We start from the raw sequence: 17,162 nt of genomic DNA, 5'->3' as shown, positions 1-17,162 counted from the left end.
TCGTTGCAAAATAGAGAGAAGTTCTTTCCAATTACTATATCCGGCTTCAAGCCCAGGAACTCTTAACAATGTTCCATATCTTTCTCTAGTTTTTTTCCTAATCCCGTTTTAATAATCTATAGCCCCAAAAATAAATGGTAAGTGTAACCACCCCAAAATATCATATATACAATATTGGGCTAAAAGAAGAGAATGCATATTTATATACATGACACAACAAAAAACAAAAACAGTACAGTCCATAGACTTTACTTCTGTAATAGGTCATGAGGCCAGTAGTGATATTTATGACTTCCCTTTCTCATCTCCCTAATGAACTGGGGTTATTCGGCTGATGAGCTCAATCAACCAAACTCATTTCTGAAGGATCTGAGTTCTTGGTGGTCTTGCATCCATAAGCTTGCAGTGATCTTCCATTAGCCTGGCGAGGTGGTCAAAAAAAGGGAGGGAGGTTTCTGTTTTATCCTATCAATCACCCCAGCCACTGCTTTTTTTTTTTTTTTTTTTTTTTTTGCCTCCTTGCCTAGTGGCAGAAGGTAATCCAAATGACGAGGCAACAAATTTCTAACTTCAATTCAGTGAAACCATTATAGAAGCATTTCTCTTCCAAATTAGCAGATTCCAGAGTCTCAGTTACAGTAAATAAAACTTTTGCAAATTGATCTTTAATCTTATTATATTTGAAAGGATGCCTCCCCTCCCTGCCTTTCTACCCTCAGTCTTCTGGGATTTCTGCATCATATATGAAGGTCAAATGGTTAACTGTAAATTCTCTTCTGACTCCAAGATTCTAGGAATTTTTAATTTGTTTTGATTTGCTTAAATCTTGCATTGAATGATACTGTGCTACTCTTCTATCAAATATACTTAGTACACTTCCTACCTATTGATTTTTAAAGCCCATCCTGTCTGTGGAGTTTTTTGTGACTGCTTGATTTAAGCCCATGATACACTTCTTACATGTATACCTTTAGTGCTAGTTTCCATGTGTTTTTACAGTGTTTTCACAAATGTGAGTCTTGCACTCCTAATGGCTTGCAGTTCCAGAAATCCAAGACTTGCATGCTTTGTACTTGTTTTCCACTCCCTTTAGTGCCTAGCACCATGCTAGAAAGGAGTAGTTGTTCAATCAGTATTTGACTGTGGATTTGACTCTCAGACCATAAACCAATCTCAGCATTTTTCTTTGCTGAGATTTTTTTAAACAAAGCATAAAATCAAATTTATAAATAAATCAACTATACTTCAATTATAAATAAATAAACAAATAAACAAGTGCCCCTTGAAATCCATGTACCCCCTCCCCTCCATTTCCTTAGCTGCTTCTATTAGCAAGGGTCTGATTCAGAGCACTTTTATTGAGTGCCACTATGTACCAGGCACTTTCAGAAAGGTCATCTGGTTTAATCCTCACAAAAGTCCATGAGAAATAGATTAACTGTTAGAAACCAAGACTCAGAAAAAGTAGGTAATTTGCCAAAGGTCCCTCTAGTATGAGTGACAGAGCTGTAACTTGAACTCCAGTCTTCTACACTGACTGCTTTTTTATGAAAGCGCCTCGACTCTCAGAGTTTACCTCATTCCCCAGACATTAGTCACAGGGCTTCTCAGAGAATTTCCTCCTGCACTAAAGACATCATTTTTGGCTTTTTGCTAAGACAAGCCAAGCAAAATGATAGATTGTAGAATAATTTTAATAATGCATTAAAAATACCAAACTCACAGCACACTGTCTATCCTCAGTGAGAAAATTTTTTTTCTGTTTTGTCCAAGGGTCTAATAAAATTGATTATGCAAAATTAAAAACAATCTTTGATTTGCCTAAATGAAAATAAGAACCACAACTTCTAGCTCTCAGAACCAATAAAAGTTGTTTTTACTTTTAATTAAGTATGCTTAGCTTACGTACATTTTCTCTTAAGGTGTAATGACTAAACCGTGATCACTTCTTTTTGTTTATTCATTTAAAGTGCAAATAAAAGCAGATAATCAATAGATCATAATCTAAAACTAGAGGATTTACAAGTTAATAAGCTTGAGTCAATAGATATTCCATAACGAAGCCCTCAGTGCTGAACCTGACATAATTTGCTTTGCACTAAGCTGGTTGACTTAATACTTTAATTTAATTCCAATATTACCCGAAAAATCCAAAGAAAAGGGGAAATTTTAAATCCTATTAAAATGTTTTCAAAACAACAACACAATCATACCACAACTACTTCAGTGTGCCGCCAACGTCTACCGAAAACACCTGGGCTCTGATTGTTGATAACAGTTAACCCCTTTGGAGCCTGGCACAAATGAATTATGGAAGATGGTCTACCTTTACCATATCTTTTCTTAGCCTCAAGTGTTATCAATTTTTAGTCTTATAACATCTGCTTTTCCTGACTTTCAGGCAAACTATTGGCGTTGTGTTTATTTGGAAGCAATTTTTCTATTCCCCTTGATTCCTCTTGAGATTATCATTCAGTCTGACATCCCATAAAGCAGAACAATAAACAGGTCAGAGAGCAGAGGATGCCTTTCCTGGGTCCCTGGAAGGAAGAAATGAGACCCTCTCCATATCAAGGAGTAGCATAGGCTGGCTTCCACCTTCCAAAGTCTGGTGGGACTAATGGGGGTACATTCAAGGTTATAAGCCCAGTCTCTATAGTCAGAAGGCCTCCACTCAAATCCTGGTTCTGTCCCTTATAATTACATGACCATGGACAATTTGCTTCAACTGTCTTTACATCCATTTCCTTATCTGAAAATGAGGATAAGAGCAGTGTCTATCTCATGAGGTTGTTTTAAGGATTAAACAATGTAATATACATTATGCACTTGGAAAATGCCTGCTGTATAGCAAGCTCTCAGTGTTATTAACCCTTGAGAAACTCTTTAGGAAAAGGATGAAAAAGTACACAGAACATATGCTAAGAATAACTTTGAAAGCAGCAGCTGCGCTGAATGTAGTGGTCAGATGTGTCTTTCGGCACTGTTTTGTGTGCACAGCTAAAGTCCTAATGTATTCCACTTGTTACCATCCTCACAACATCGTCTGTGAGTTCCCAGTCTGGTTTTCTTTTTGTTTTATCACTGGTCCCATTGTAACCAGAGTGGCAGTATGTTTTGGCTGCCCTTTAACTAGACCAGCTTCAGCTTTCTGGTCCCATCGTTGTCGCCAAGAACAAGTCAGTTCACTTTGCTAAAATAAACGGACTAGATGTTGTGCACTGGCTTTTTACCATAGGGTACACTTTTCTATTCAGGAAGGATGCTCAGAAAAGAGAGAACATAAAGCTCATTGATTTTTATGGTGAACATTTTTTCACATTTCTCCATCTCTCTCTGAAATCCCATGCATCTAAGTCTTACCATCAATATAGGTGGCAGTTGTTACCTACTTGTTGTTTCCTGTGCCTGCACGAACTTGATCAACGCCGTTCATGCTCCTGTCACTTCAGTTGAGCTATGTATGCTGTCGGTACTACACACATTGAGTTTAATTGCCACTGAAAATGTCTTCAAAAAGATTACACCATGATTTGGCATTAAACTGAAAAGTTATTGTATAAACAGAAAGGCACAGAAGCAGCAGCTTAATAAATAATTTTAAAAAAAGAAAAACCTATACCCACGCAAGTCTAAAGGTGTCTTTCCACAAATATAAAACAAAAATTCCAAGTGATAAAAAAGCATTGTATCTTCATTCCGTTGGAAGTATTTTTTTCCTTTCTTAGGTATACATAAAATAACAGTGTCTTGGATTCCTTCAAATTCAAGGATTCAAAGAAATGAGGTCTATTCCATGACGAATATTTTTTAAATTTATTTTACTGAAGTACAGTTGATTCACAATGTTGTGTTAATTTCTGCTGTACAGCAAAGTGATTCAGTTATACATATATATATATATATATATATATATATATATACACATTCTTTTTCATATTCTTTTCCATTGGTTTATCACAGGATATTAGATATAGTTCCCTGTGCTATGCAGTAGGACCTTGTCGTTTATCCATTCCATATATAATAGTTTGCACCTGCTAATCCCAAACTCCCAGTCCATCCCTCCCCAACCCCCTCACCCTTGGCAACCACAAGTCTGTTCTCTATGTCTGTGAGTCTATTTCTATTTTGTAGATAAGTTCATTTGTGTCGTATTTTAGATTCCACATATAAGTGATATTATATGATATTTGTGTTTCTCTTTCTGACTTAACTTCACTTAGTATGATAATCTCTAGGTCTATCCATGTTGCTGCAATGGCATTATTTCATTCTTTTTCATGGCTCAGTAATATTCCATTGTGTATATATACCACATTTTCTTTATCAATTTATCTGTCGATGGATACTTAGGTTGCTTCTGTGTCTTGGCTATTGTAAACAATGCTGCTATGAACACTGGGGTACATGTATCTTTTCGAATTATAGTATTCTCCAGATATATGCCCAGAAGTGTGATTGCTAGAGCATATGGCAACTCATTTTTTAAGGAACCTCCATACTGTTTTCCATAGTGGTTACACCAATTTATATTCCCATCAACAGTGTAGGAGGGTTCCCTTTTCTCCACACCCTCTCCAGCATTTGTTATTTGTAGATCTTTTAGTGATGGTCATTCTGACTGGTGTGAGGTAGTACCTCATTGTCGTTTTGATTTGCACTTCTCTAATAATTAGCAATGATGACCATTCTTTCATGTGCCTATTGGCCATCTGTATGCCTTCTTTGGAGAAATGTTTGTTTAGTTCTTCTGCCCATTTTTCTATTGGGTTGTTTTTTTTGGTTGTTGTTATTGAGTTGTGTGAGCTGTTTATATATTTTGGAAATTAAGCCCTTACTGGTCACATCGTTTGCAAATATTTTCTCCCATTCTGTGGGTTGTCTTTTCATTTTGTTTATGCTTTCCTTTGTTGTGCAAAAGCTTATAAGTTTGATTAGGTCCCGTTTGTTTACTTTTGCTTTTATTTATATTACCGTGGGAAACTGACCTGAGAAAACCTTGGTATTATTTATGTCAGAGAATCGTTGGGTTTTTTTTTTTTTTTGGTGTGACATTGCCTAGGATTATCAGTACAATAATGAATGGAGGGAATTCTGTCTTACCTGATTGTTATATTAATGGGAAGATTTCTAAGGCTTTAATATTAAATATGGGTTGGCCAAAAATTTCGTTAGGGTTTTTTCGTAAGCTGTTATGGGAAAACTCGAACAAACATTTTGGCCAACCCAATATAATTTACTGTATGATTTTAGTAAATGTTTTTTAATCAGATTAAGGATAATTTCTTCCATTTTTACCTGGCTAAGAGGTTTTATCATGAACGGGTGTTGAATTTTGTTAATTCTATTAAGATGATCATATGGAAATCAACTTTTCTAAGGGCTAAATCCTATACAGTCATGATATCTCTTTTAAATATACTGTTGGACTCTATTTGCTGATATTATGACTTTTTCATCTCATCTCAAGTGATTTTGGTCAACAAAAACACATTTTTCTTGTTATGTTCTTGTCCAATTTTGATATTTTCTTAATGACATGTCATGACTTTGGTATGTGGCCCAGTTTACCTATTTTCTGGAACCCTTTGTCTATACACAATATCAATTATCTGTTACTTGCAGATTTAGTTAAAAGCAATAACAAAAAACTTCACTGGTAAAACTCTCTGGACCTGGGCCTTTTTGAAGTAAGGGGCTGATTTAGGGCTTTATTTATTTTTATTTTAAGACTGATTAATATATTTGAGTTCATTTGTTTAAGTTCTCCTATTTTTCTCGAATTGTCCACTTTATGTACACTTTCACATTTACTATTATAAAATTGTTCACATTTTCCTGTTTCCAAGGATAACCTGGCCCATGAGGACTAAATGAGTATCTGCCATCCTAATACCCAAGACCCTCTGAAAAATATCATTTTGAGTTTATTAGCACCAACCTCCCTTTGTAAATGTCCCATACTACCTAATAGTATTATTTATTCTTCATTGGAGAAAGGCATTATCTTTTTCAGCTCAGCCCCCGAAGTCAGGGTATGTAAGAGCACAAAAACTGTATCATATTCCATGCCCTATAGGTAAAAGCAAAAAATCATGCTCATTATTATATGATCCAGTTTATATATATATATATATATATATATTTATATATATATATATATATATATATATATACACACACATATATGAATATACATATATATGTAAATACATTTCTAAAGACCAAATAGCTGACGTCAATAACAAGGAAGAATTTACTCAATTATGCAATGCATATTTATCCAGTACCTACTAGGTCTTCACAGCAAACATATACAAAGGTAGTGTTTATGAATTTAACTTAAAAGCTGTACTTACATTCATAAGATGCTATGCCATTTTTCAAAGTATCATTCTCCATATATTCTCCATATAAGCCAGGGTACTATGCACTAAAAATACCTTGTGAGTTATTCAGTGCTTTAGACTCAACCTTTTATTTATGCATAGCTTCCAGAATATCTTATGCATAGAAGCATCTCTTAGATGCTTAGGATAATAATAAAACCTAGCACTTATTAAATTCCTGCTGCATATCAGAAACTATTCTACGAGTTAACTCACTAAAATTTACAAACTGAAAAAGATAGATACTATTACTATTTCTTTTTTACATATGAAGAAACCAGGGTAAAGCAAGGTTAGGAAACAGTCCTGACGTAAAACGTTTCGTTCACTTTGCAGTGAGAAGACAAACAAGTGAACAGACAGATATAATACAGTAGAAGATCCATTAATAAAGGAAGTACATCTATGAATAAATTCAAACCCATTCTCTCTCACATGGAGCAATGCTTTTGACAAAGAAATTTGGGACAACTTGTTTCAAACAAATAATTTTAATTTTAATTGAAAAGAGTGTGTACATATGAGTTGGGAATCTCAAGTTCAATTGCAAATCTAGTGTTGATGAATTGTAGAATCTTGTACAGGTAATTTAGACCATTTGGATTTTAGTTTCAACTACAAAATTAGGCTTTTGGAGTAGAGTCCAGTTATAATTTTTTGACTCTTTACCCTTAATTAAAAGTTTTACTAATAGGACTTATGTATACATGGATATTTCATATTTAATCACCAGTACTATGAGTGTGTCTATCAAAAGTTGGAAATATAAGACTCCTTTCTTCGTTGCATAAAAGTTCAAACAAATCTTTGATTAATCTTTAATTGGAACTGTCAGTTAAAGCCAAGTATAATGAAGTTAAGTGGTACAGTATAGTTCGTGAACCCCTTAGAGTCCCAGAAACTTTTTCAGGGATCTGCCAGGTCAAAAATATTTTCATAATAATATAAAGACATTATGTGTGTTTTTCACTCTCATCCCCTCACAAGTGTACAGTGGAGTTTTCCAGAGGCTACATTATGTGTGATGATGCTTTTTCTCTGCTGGCTAATAGAATATGTGCTTCTGTGTTCTTTTCCTTTAATATTTTCTCAATTTTAATTTTTTATATAGCAAATATTTGTAGATATAAATCACAGAAACAAAAGCTTTTGGGGATCTTCTATCATTTTTAAGAAGTAGGGCTCCTGAGACCAAAACATTAGGACCACTGATGCAGTTGACAAGAACATTTGAACTCAATATAGTACAGGAATAAAAGCATAACCCTGCCACTTTCTAGAACTGTGACTCTGGGCAAGTTACTTATCTCAGCCTCAGTTTCCTTATCTGTAATATTACCACCCTCAGAGCTTTGTTGTAAAGATGAAATGAGATTATGCATGTAAAGTCCTTTTTACACCAGGTCTGACACAGTAAAAGCAAAAACTTTGATCAAAAATAATGATCCTGTCTTAGGAAGGATACACAAGAAAATGGTAAACTGATTAACTTTTGTCACCATTGGGCAGGGAACTTGTCATTGTATCCTCTTCACATGGAAGTCACAATTTATCAAAAGTAATGATTTAATGAAAACTCTAAAAAAAATGTTTTAATTACCTTGTTCCTAAGAGATAAAGGCCTTGTTCATTTCTGATGAAACTTTACTGTTCCAAATTTTATCTCTGAAAAGAGCTTGACGTACAATGATGGTAGCTCTTAGTATAAACATTGTTTTGCTGTGGAGGCTACAGCCAACTCCCAGTTAATTGGCTGATACCCAAGCATACTCGTATCACTTTGCCACACACAGAATTTTAGCTAACCTAGTTTCCACATGCAAAGTGAAAAGGAAGTCCTGATTTCTAAAAAATAGTATACCTCTCCTACATCATCAATCTCTCTCTCGTTATTGGAGAATTCCCGTCAGTATACACACATGCTCTAGCATCTCCCTTGTTTTTTAAATGTGATCCCACAGGCTCCTCCAGCTACCAACCTATTTCCCTGTTCTCCTTCACAGCCAAACTTCTCAGAAGACTTATGTTACTATTCTGTTTCTACTTCTACACATCTGGTTGTCCCTTCCTCCCACTCCATCAGATTTCTGTTGGCTCTACTTCCAAAGTATAAGTCCACTCAGTTAGTTTCATCTCTGTCATTATCACACCACTCCAAGCCACTATCAGTCCTCCCTCGACTTCTGCAAAAGCCACTCCCTCTTGACCCCCATTATCTACTGAATTGTGTTCCCCCAAAATTCATATATTGATTCCCTAACCCCCAATGTGACGTTATTTAGAAATAAGGACTATAGGGAAGTAATTAAGGTTAAATGAGGTTGTAAGAGTGGGACCCTAATCTGATAGGACTGGTGTCCTTATAAGAAGAGGAAGAGACACAAGAGATCTCTCCCTCTCTCCGTGTGCACAGAAAGCAAAGCCATGTGAGGACACAGCGAGAAGGCAGCTGTCTAGAGAGGCCTCACCAGAAACCCTGATGGCACCGTGATCTGGGTGTTCTAGCCTCCAGACTGCAAGAATATAAATTTCTGTTTTTAAGCCAGTCTGGTATTTTTGTTATGGCAGCCTGAGTAGACTAATACAACCCCCTACATATATTTTTCACACAGCAGCCATAATGATCTTTTTTAATTTATTTTTATTGAAGTACACTTGATTTACAATGTGTTAGTTTCAGGTGTACAGCAAAGTGATTCAGATATATATAGATATACATATATAGATAGATAGATATATGTGCTTTTTCAGATTCTTTTCCATTTTAGGTTATTACAAGATATTGAATATAGTTCCCCACGCTATACAGTACGTCCTTGCTGATTATCAATTTTATATATAGTAGTGTGTATATTTTAATCCCAAACTCCTAATCTATCCCTCCTCACTACCTTTCCCCTTTGGTAACCATAAGTTTGTTTTCTATGTCTGTGAGTCTGTTTCTGTTCTGTAAATAAGTTCAGTTGTACCATTTTTTAGATTCCACATATGTGATATCATATAATATTTGTCTTTGTCTGACTTACTTCACTTAGTATGATAATCTCTAGGTCCATCCATGTTGCTGCAAATGACATTATTTCATTCTTTTTTATGGCTGAGTAATATTCCACTGTGTGTGTGTGTGTGTGTGTGTGTGTGTGTGTGTGTGTGTGTGTGTGTGTGTGTGTGTATATATATATATATATATACATATATATATATATATATATACCACATCTTCTTTATCCATTCATCTGTCCATGGACATTTAGGTTGCTTCTGTGTCTTGCCTATTGTAAATAGTGCTGCTATGAACACTGGGGTGCATGTAGCTTTTTGAATTAGAGTTTTCTCCAGATGAATGTGCGGGAGTGGGATTGCTGGATCATATGGTAACTCTATTTTTAGTTTTTGAAGGAAGAATGATCTCTTTAAAACCTAAATCAAATTGTGTCACTCCCTTGCTTAAAGGCCTTCAATAATTTTCCACTGAAATTAGCATCAGACTCTAACTCTTACCTTGGCCTAAAAGATATCCACCATCTGGCACCTGCCCATCACTTTGACCATACCTCGGGCCATCCTGCCTCTCACTCACAGGCCTCACTCACACCAGCTTCTCTCTGCCAGCAAAAATCTCAACCTCATCCTTCTGCCTAAAAGTTCCCCCCTGGTTTTTCACATGGTTTCTTCTGTAGTCTTGCCTACATGGAACTTCCTCAAGCATCTTCACCCACCTTTCTTAAACCAAGACTCAGTCTTCCCCACCACCTAAAAAACACTAGTTCATCACTCTAATTATTTCCTTCATAATTTGTCACAGCTTCTAATTCTCTCTCTCTCTGTCTCTGTCTCTGTCTCTCTCTCTCTCGCCCACTCACTCCCTCTCTCACCATTTTCCCTGTATAAATGTAGGACTCCTTACATTTTTCCTCCTTACAATGTAAGACTCAGGAGGGTATGTCCTTGTCTCCTGTGCTTTCTGCTGTGTCCTCAGAGCTTAGGAGGGTGCCTAGTACACAGGAAACCTTCAATAAATATGTGTTTAATCAAGGATTGAATAAACATAAGACTGGCTGGAATGAATGAAATTCTGTTCAATGCAGTTTAGTACAGTTTTACTAGTATTGCCATAAAATAGATTGCCAGAGTGGAATTGCTGGGTCACAGAGTATGCACATTTTTAATTTTGATAGATCAGAAGGACTGCTTTTTAATATTTAGTGTGACTGATTTGCCACTTTAAAATTTAATTATCACAAATTTAATTTTTTTTCTTCTTCTCCTTTGAAAAATGAGCCATTTCAAAACCTTTCTTTTTTCTCCCCAATGTTTTTATGGTAACTGAGGCTTCATCATTCATTTTGCAAGAACCCTAGCTTTTGTTTTATATTGATAGATTAAATTGATAGAGCCCATTTATCTATAAAGAAAACTTCTGTGAGTTGAATATTCTTTTTGCATTGACCCCCGCATTACAAAATGAATGATGTACTTCAGTGAGAGAAAAAAATACCCCGTTTTTCACATGTCATTCTTCTTCTCTGAATGTGGATATTTGTGGAAGACACAAAAGTACACACAGCACTAACACATGAAAACTCTAAGCTGAACGTTTTAAATTTGAAATTTACAATTGTTACAACAAATGACCCCTGACTAATCAGTTATATAACAATACATATCACAATTACTTAACGGGAGGATATGCATTTATACTTTCTTGAAATCTTTCCAATTGAGCCCTCTGACATTAGTTAGAACCCATAGCTAGGAATGCTTTCACACTTGTTTGAACTTTTGAATTAGCTTCATTCTATTTTGTTGTCATCAACAGTATCCCTACACTTTTCCAGCTGCCTTCTAGCTGTTTAATGTGTATAAAGTATAAGGGTATGGATGGTTCCACACAAGCATGTCCCCACTACCAGCAAAAACCAAAAACCAGGTACATGTGATTCAGGACAGAGGACAGTATAATTGTCTTCAATTCAGGCCAGCTGTTGTAATCCCCACCTTGACTTCAATCAAAACACAAACACTGTGTAAAGAATAATTTCAAATTTTGAAATGGAGCAAATATTCAATAACATTTTTTTAAATCTTATTCCTTTTTTTAAATGTTATCATGTTTTAATTTATAGGAGCAGAAATTTTGTCTCTGAAGATTATGAGCTGAACAGGCACACATTTGGCCTGATTATATACAGTTGAGGAATAATGGCTTCCACCTCTTTGTACAACTGCCGTAGTCACTCATGTATAATATCTGTGGCCATGGGCACTTTTATGTCAACACTATTTACAATGTTCCAATTGTAAATTTACAATGTATAGCATATCTGTTTTCTCTCTTTTTTTAATTGAAGTATAGCTGATTTATAATGTTGTGTTAGTTTAAGATATGCAGCAAAGTGATTCAGATATATATACATGTATTCTTATACATATATATATGTATTCTTTTCAGATTCTTTTCCCTTATAGGTTATTTAAAAATATTGAGTAGATTTCCCTGTGCTATACAGTAGGTCCTTGCTGATTATCTATTTTATATACAGTAGTGTGTATATTTTAATCCCAAACTCCTAATTTACCCTTGTTGTGCATCTATTTTATATTTAGTAATTTGTATCTGCTAATCCCAAACTCCTAATTTATCCTTCCCTGCCTCCCTTTCCCCTTTGGTAACTATAAGTTTGTTTCCTATGTCTGTGAGTTTATTTATGTTTTAAGTTCATTTGTATCTTTTTTTTAAGATTCCACATATAAGTGATACCGTATGATATTTGTCTTTCTCTGTCTGGCGTACTTCACTTAGTATGATAATCTCTAGGTCCCTCCATGTTGCTGCAAAATCTTATTCCTAAGAAAATACTCTCCTATTACCTTTTACATGGCAGTCTATACTTTATTGGCTGAATAATAATTAAATGAATGAATGAATTCATCTTAACAGATTTATTATTTTATCAGTCACTAACCATGACCTACACCATGACAGGCAAAATTTAAACGTTCTTCCATTATTCCTTCAAATTGCATGGTAGAGTTCTGTTGTTCATTGTTTCCTAACAAATGTAGTCCAGAACATTTAGGGTGACATTCACAGCCCTGTCCAATCTTACAACCAGTCTCTTCCCTTCCTTAATCCCCACTATTGCCCTATATCCACAACCCTTCAGCTACGTTCAACTCTTAGCTCTTTTCCAAATGTATCCTGCATTTTTTCCTTCTGTTCTTTCTTCCAATCCCTCATACATTTTCATCTACTCAAACTCTACATCTTTCCTGTCCTATATCAGATGTCAACGAAGTTTTCCCCAGCTCCTCACCTCCTTCTTTCCCAATTATAAGTATCTATCTCTTCAGTATTTCCCTGATTTCCCTGGCACTCAGTATAGCATCTACTACACTCTGTAATTGTGTGCATCTGTATATACTGTTGATCTGCTGTATTAGATTATAAGCTCCTAAGCGTCAAAAGCCTGTGCTCTCCATCTCGTATCCCCACACCAACTTTACCGAATCTTGTACATATCAGATGCTCAAAAGGATTTAAAGAATTGAATGGAGCTGCTGGCCAACAATACTAAATGTTTCCCCTGACCATTTTGGCAGCTCTGTCTTGCCACTTAGCAATGACACCTAACATAGACACACTGTTCACACACATGACAATAGATCATGAACCCAAAGGGTATTTTCTTCTACCTTTCTTGTACTGTCAGTCGATCTTTCATTCTGGAGCAACTCTGCATGTATGTGTGTGCCATCAAAAAATGTCTTCTTTGTCCCACCAGCCAGGAGCTCTGTAGACAGGGATGGCACCCATAAAGTCAGTATACATGTGAAATCAGTGGAAATTTTCTGACTATGTTAACATTTTGCAGGCTTGGAAGTCCATGCTTAGATAACCATGGATAAGCACTCAAGGTTGATATTTGGGGCTGGGTAACAAAGAGGGCATTTCTGTATTAAGACTGATTGGATTTTTACAAAATAAGTACTAGATAGAAATATGTTGATGAACTTTTGGAGAACTCAAAAATTAACTTTATGAATGGGAAGGAATATAGATTGACAATGCCTCAAATTATCTGGCTTTCAGAAATCTAGAAAAATATTTTGTGTTGATTTTTTATGCACTAAAATATATAAAAGTCATCCAATTGACTGGATGTACTTGGCTCAAAGCCATGAATTTCAGGTGATGCTAAATGAGAACTTTTCTTATTTCTCATGTTTCAGTTGTAACTAAACCAGAAGCTTGTCAATAACCATTCCTTTATTTTATCATTATGACAAGATAAACTATAACTTATGATAAAACTGAGAAGCAGCATCCAAGTGGTTCAACTGAAGAAAACAAAAGTTAATATATTTAAATCTAGATTTCCCTGAAGCTCTCTGTGCAAAATAAGCAAACTTTCAATATGAGGTATTCTCTGGGTCTTGGCATTCATGAGAATTAAGGAGGCAAAGGAATCCTACAACCAGGTTAGGATTTATAAGCAAATAGTCACCCATTTTTAAATACAGAGCCCAAGATAAGGGGTGAAGCCAGAAGAAACCCCATTGTCTGGAAATGAAGTTGATGGTGACCAGGAAGATTAACCCCTTCCAAAATGCAATAAGCACACATAAGACTCTGTTGATGAACACAACAGTGCCGAGACATCACTGTTTTAGTTCATTACCAGGAGTAGGGTAAAAAGAGTCCTTAGGGCCAAGGTAAATGGGTTCAGTGAAAATGCACCTTAAAGACCAGAGGGAAGGCTCTGGAAACTGCTGGATCATCAGATCAATGGACTCAAAGATGACTAAGTTAGGTTGCTTTATGCAGTTTAAACATTTGTGCAGGGAGTCTCCCCACACAGCCTTTTATTGACAGCTACAGATCAATGGTAATTTTTGATCATTTTCAACCTACATAAACCTATTGACCCCATGACCACCTTTGGGGCACTTCAAGTAATCAAAAATAATCAGAGGAGATGGTGTAAAATTGTCTGACTGCCAAAGACTCCAAGTAGTTTCACGTGCCCCCAGGAGCAGAGTTGAGAGGTTAAAGTGTAGTTCAAATTGCCAGCAGAACCTCAACTGGCAGAGTGTTCCAGAGAGTCTTGTCTTTATGTCTCATAAAAGGACTCACTGATTTGTATCCAGACTCTGACTCTTATGCATATCAGTTTAAAGACAAAAAGCTTAATTCTCATTGGAAGTATTAGATTGCAGAGAACGGATTATTCCTGTTTTCCTTTGTTGAGTCATTCTTTTCTTCGGCTGCCTAACAGAAGTGGCTAATATACTTTTAGAATTAAAAAAAAAATTAGGAATATTGTGTGGCTGTAGACATGGACAGGACAAAGACAAAAGGGAAGAAGGTATAAGTAGGTAGCCCAAAGGTCAGGGATAACAAAAATATATATATATATCTCAAAAGAATCAGTAGGACAGAAAAGGGAAATAACAAACAAAACAATGACAATGAAAAGAAAAAAGTAAGAGTATTGAATTAAGATAATCTCCAGAGGGAAGGAAGAAAAGGGGCAGCAGCAGAGCGAAAAGAAGGAAAAGTTTTTAATGAGGACTTCTTCCAGTCAGTGGGACAGAATGCTCCATCCCCAAAGGAAGGAATGGAATCCAAATCATGTAAGGTCAACAGTGCTCAAGCAAATATTCTGAATTTAAGGAAAATCACAAGTAACTGAGTAAACAAACAAGACTCAACCCAATCCATAGAGTGAACTGTGCCCAGATTTTACAGGTGGATTCTAAAATAGTGAACTCGGGTTAGAAATCCATTCAGGGAAGAATAATATAAAGGATTTCCTAAAATGTCAAAGAATAAATCGGTTAGGGATTGTCTTGCCATTTTGAAGTTTTCTTTATTTTTTATATGGACTTAACTAAATATTGACAAAAAGTATGGCTGTCACTGAGGTTTATTTAAAGCATGTGTGTGTGTGTTGTAGTTTTGCAGAAATGACAAGTTGACATAATATGAGAACTTGTCTCCGTATAAATTTATGATATAAAAATTCTCCTTCACGTTTCCTGTACATTTATGATATGTGATTATTTCTATTTTTCAAGAAGATATATAGACCAAATTAAGCAAAACAACTGTTGTAATCACCTTTTGTAGGAGTCTACATGTAAACATTTCTGTGTCAGGCATGCATGAACTTCAACTTGAGACCTGCAGGTCATATTTCCACATTAGTTGGTGGAGGTTTTGAAGCCAGAGCGTTTTCAATACTTCTGCTTTCAAGGATCTGGCTATAAATGTTTATTAAAAGAATCTATAATGAAATCAGTTTTGTTATTTTTTAAATGGTTGCCTGGAGTGTGTTGGATGACTGAATGTCAGTTGTTAATCATTGAGCGCTCATGGTATCGAAAGTGCTTGATAGTATTGCCATCTAGGGGCTGAATGGAATTCTCAGCTCTGAAATAAACTGTAATTGAGCAGGTGCTGCTATTGACAATATACATATGTTTTTGCTTTATAGCCCACATGCTTTTCGTGTTTCTTATGACAAAAGCTATCTCTAAATGTCCCCCAGCAGCCTACCTATTTTTATATATAATCTGTTAGAGGTGATTACTATTTGCTTTGGATCTGATGCTTTTTTGGCATCTATTACTGAATATTCTGAACAAAGAATTGTTCTTTTTTGCATTATTAATCTTGCCCATGTTTGCCCTATTTCCACAGAAAAGGAATCATTTATCAGAAAAGAATGTTTGTAATCGGGACTTGTAGCATATTCAGCTTTAATATTCATTATGGTCATTCTATTTCTGTGCTATATTTATCTAAAAGACCAATCCAGTGTTGTTGGAGAAATAAGTTTTAAATATTTATGATCTAACTTTTAATATTTTAAAAAAGAGAAATTAGTATTTCTGTAAAATTTTTTTCAGAGTCTGGTCGCTTAGCAAATGTTTAAATATTAAAAGATTTCAAGAGTTCAGCATGTAATATCATAATAGGACCTTACTGAAACAGGAAAATTGACTTTACAAGTTTTTGATAAGTAAAGGAAATTATATTTCCTCTGCTTGTGTTTAACACATAATAAGAAACATTAACTAATAGAAACTTATAAAACTTATAACCAAGAATGTGGGGAAATGGTGTCAAAAATTATTTCTACGGTGTGTTTTGGTTTTGTCTAACCAGTTTTTTTGGAAAGTGGTTCAGTTGGATTTTGCCACCTGGTTTTAGATTTTATTCAAAATGAGATTTGGATGCCCTCAAATTAGAAAGAATTTCCATATGCATAACTTTGTCTGTTGCTTTCGGGTACTACTCTCAGAAATAACTTCCTCTTCTTCATCTCATATTCCTCTTCCTGTGCCCACCAAGAAAAGGACAATTGAAGACTATCTGTCACATTTAAGCATCAAATAAACCAAAGCTGACCTCACGTACCATTAAGTGTATATATCCTATTGAACCAGTAAAAACTTCTTCGTGATTATTCACATCCAATGGGTATGGTACACAACAGAAAGTGTCTGTGTGTGTGTGTGTGTGTGTTTACCTATATACACATTACTGGTCCACTTGCAGACATAATTCCTATCTGTAAACAGACACTTCCATCCAACCCAGATGTAGAAAGAGCACCCCGGGCTCTTCCAAAACATTAGGATTCTTAGGTCCAGTTTAATTATGCAAAATATGGTTAACGCTGCTGTCCAAGCAGGAAAAAAACTAATTACGCTATCCCTCATTTTTTTTTTCTTTTAAATTAACAAAGACCAAATACTCAA

At 35.4% G+C, this 17,162-nt stretch overlaps 1 protein-coding gene across 2 annotated transcripts in view; it reads left to right on the top strand.

The window, feature by feature from the left end:
- Window positions 1-17,162, top strand: part of USH2A (usherin) — a 794,931-nt gene that overhangs the window by 689,785 nt on the left and 87,984 nt on the right. The gene's annotated exons all lie outside the window — the stretch shown is intronic.

The sequence above is a fragment of the Balaenoptera physalus genome (assembly GCF_965194825.1).
Source record: "Balaenoptera physalus genome assembly, chromosome: 1".
Lineage (NCBI taxonomy): Eukaryota > Metazoa > Chordata > Mammalia > Artiodactyla > Balaenopteridae > Balaenoptera > Balaenoptera physalus.
Note: the sequence above shows the minus strand (reverse complement) of the source record. Positions and strands in the feature narration are given on the sequence as shown.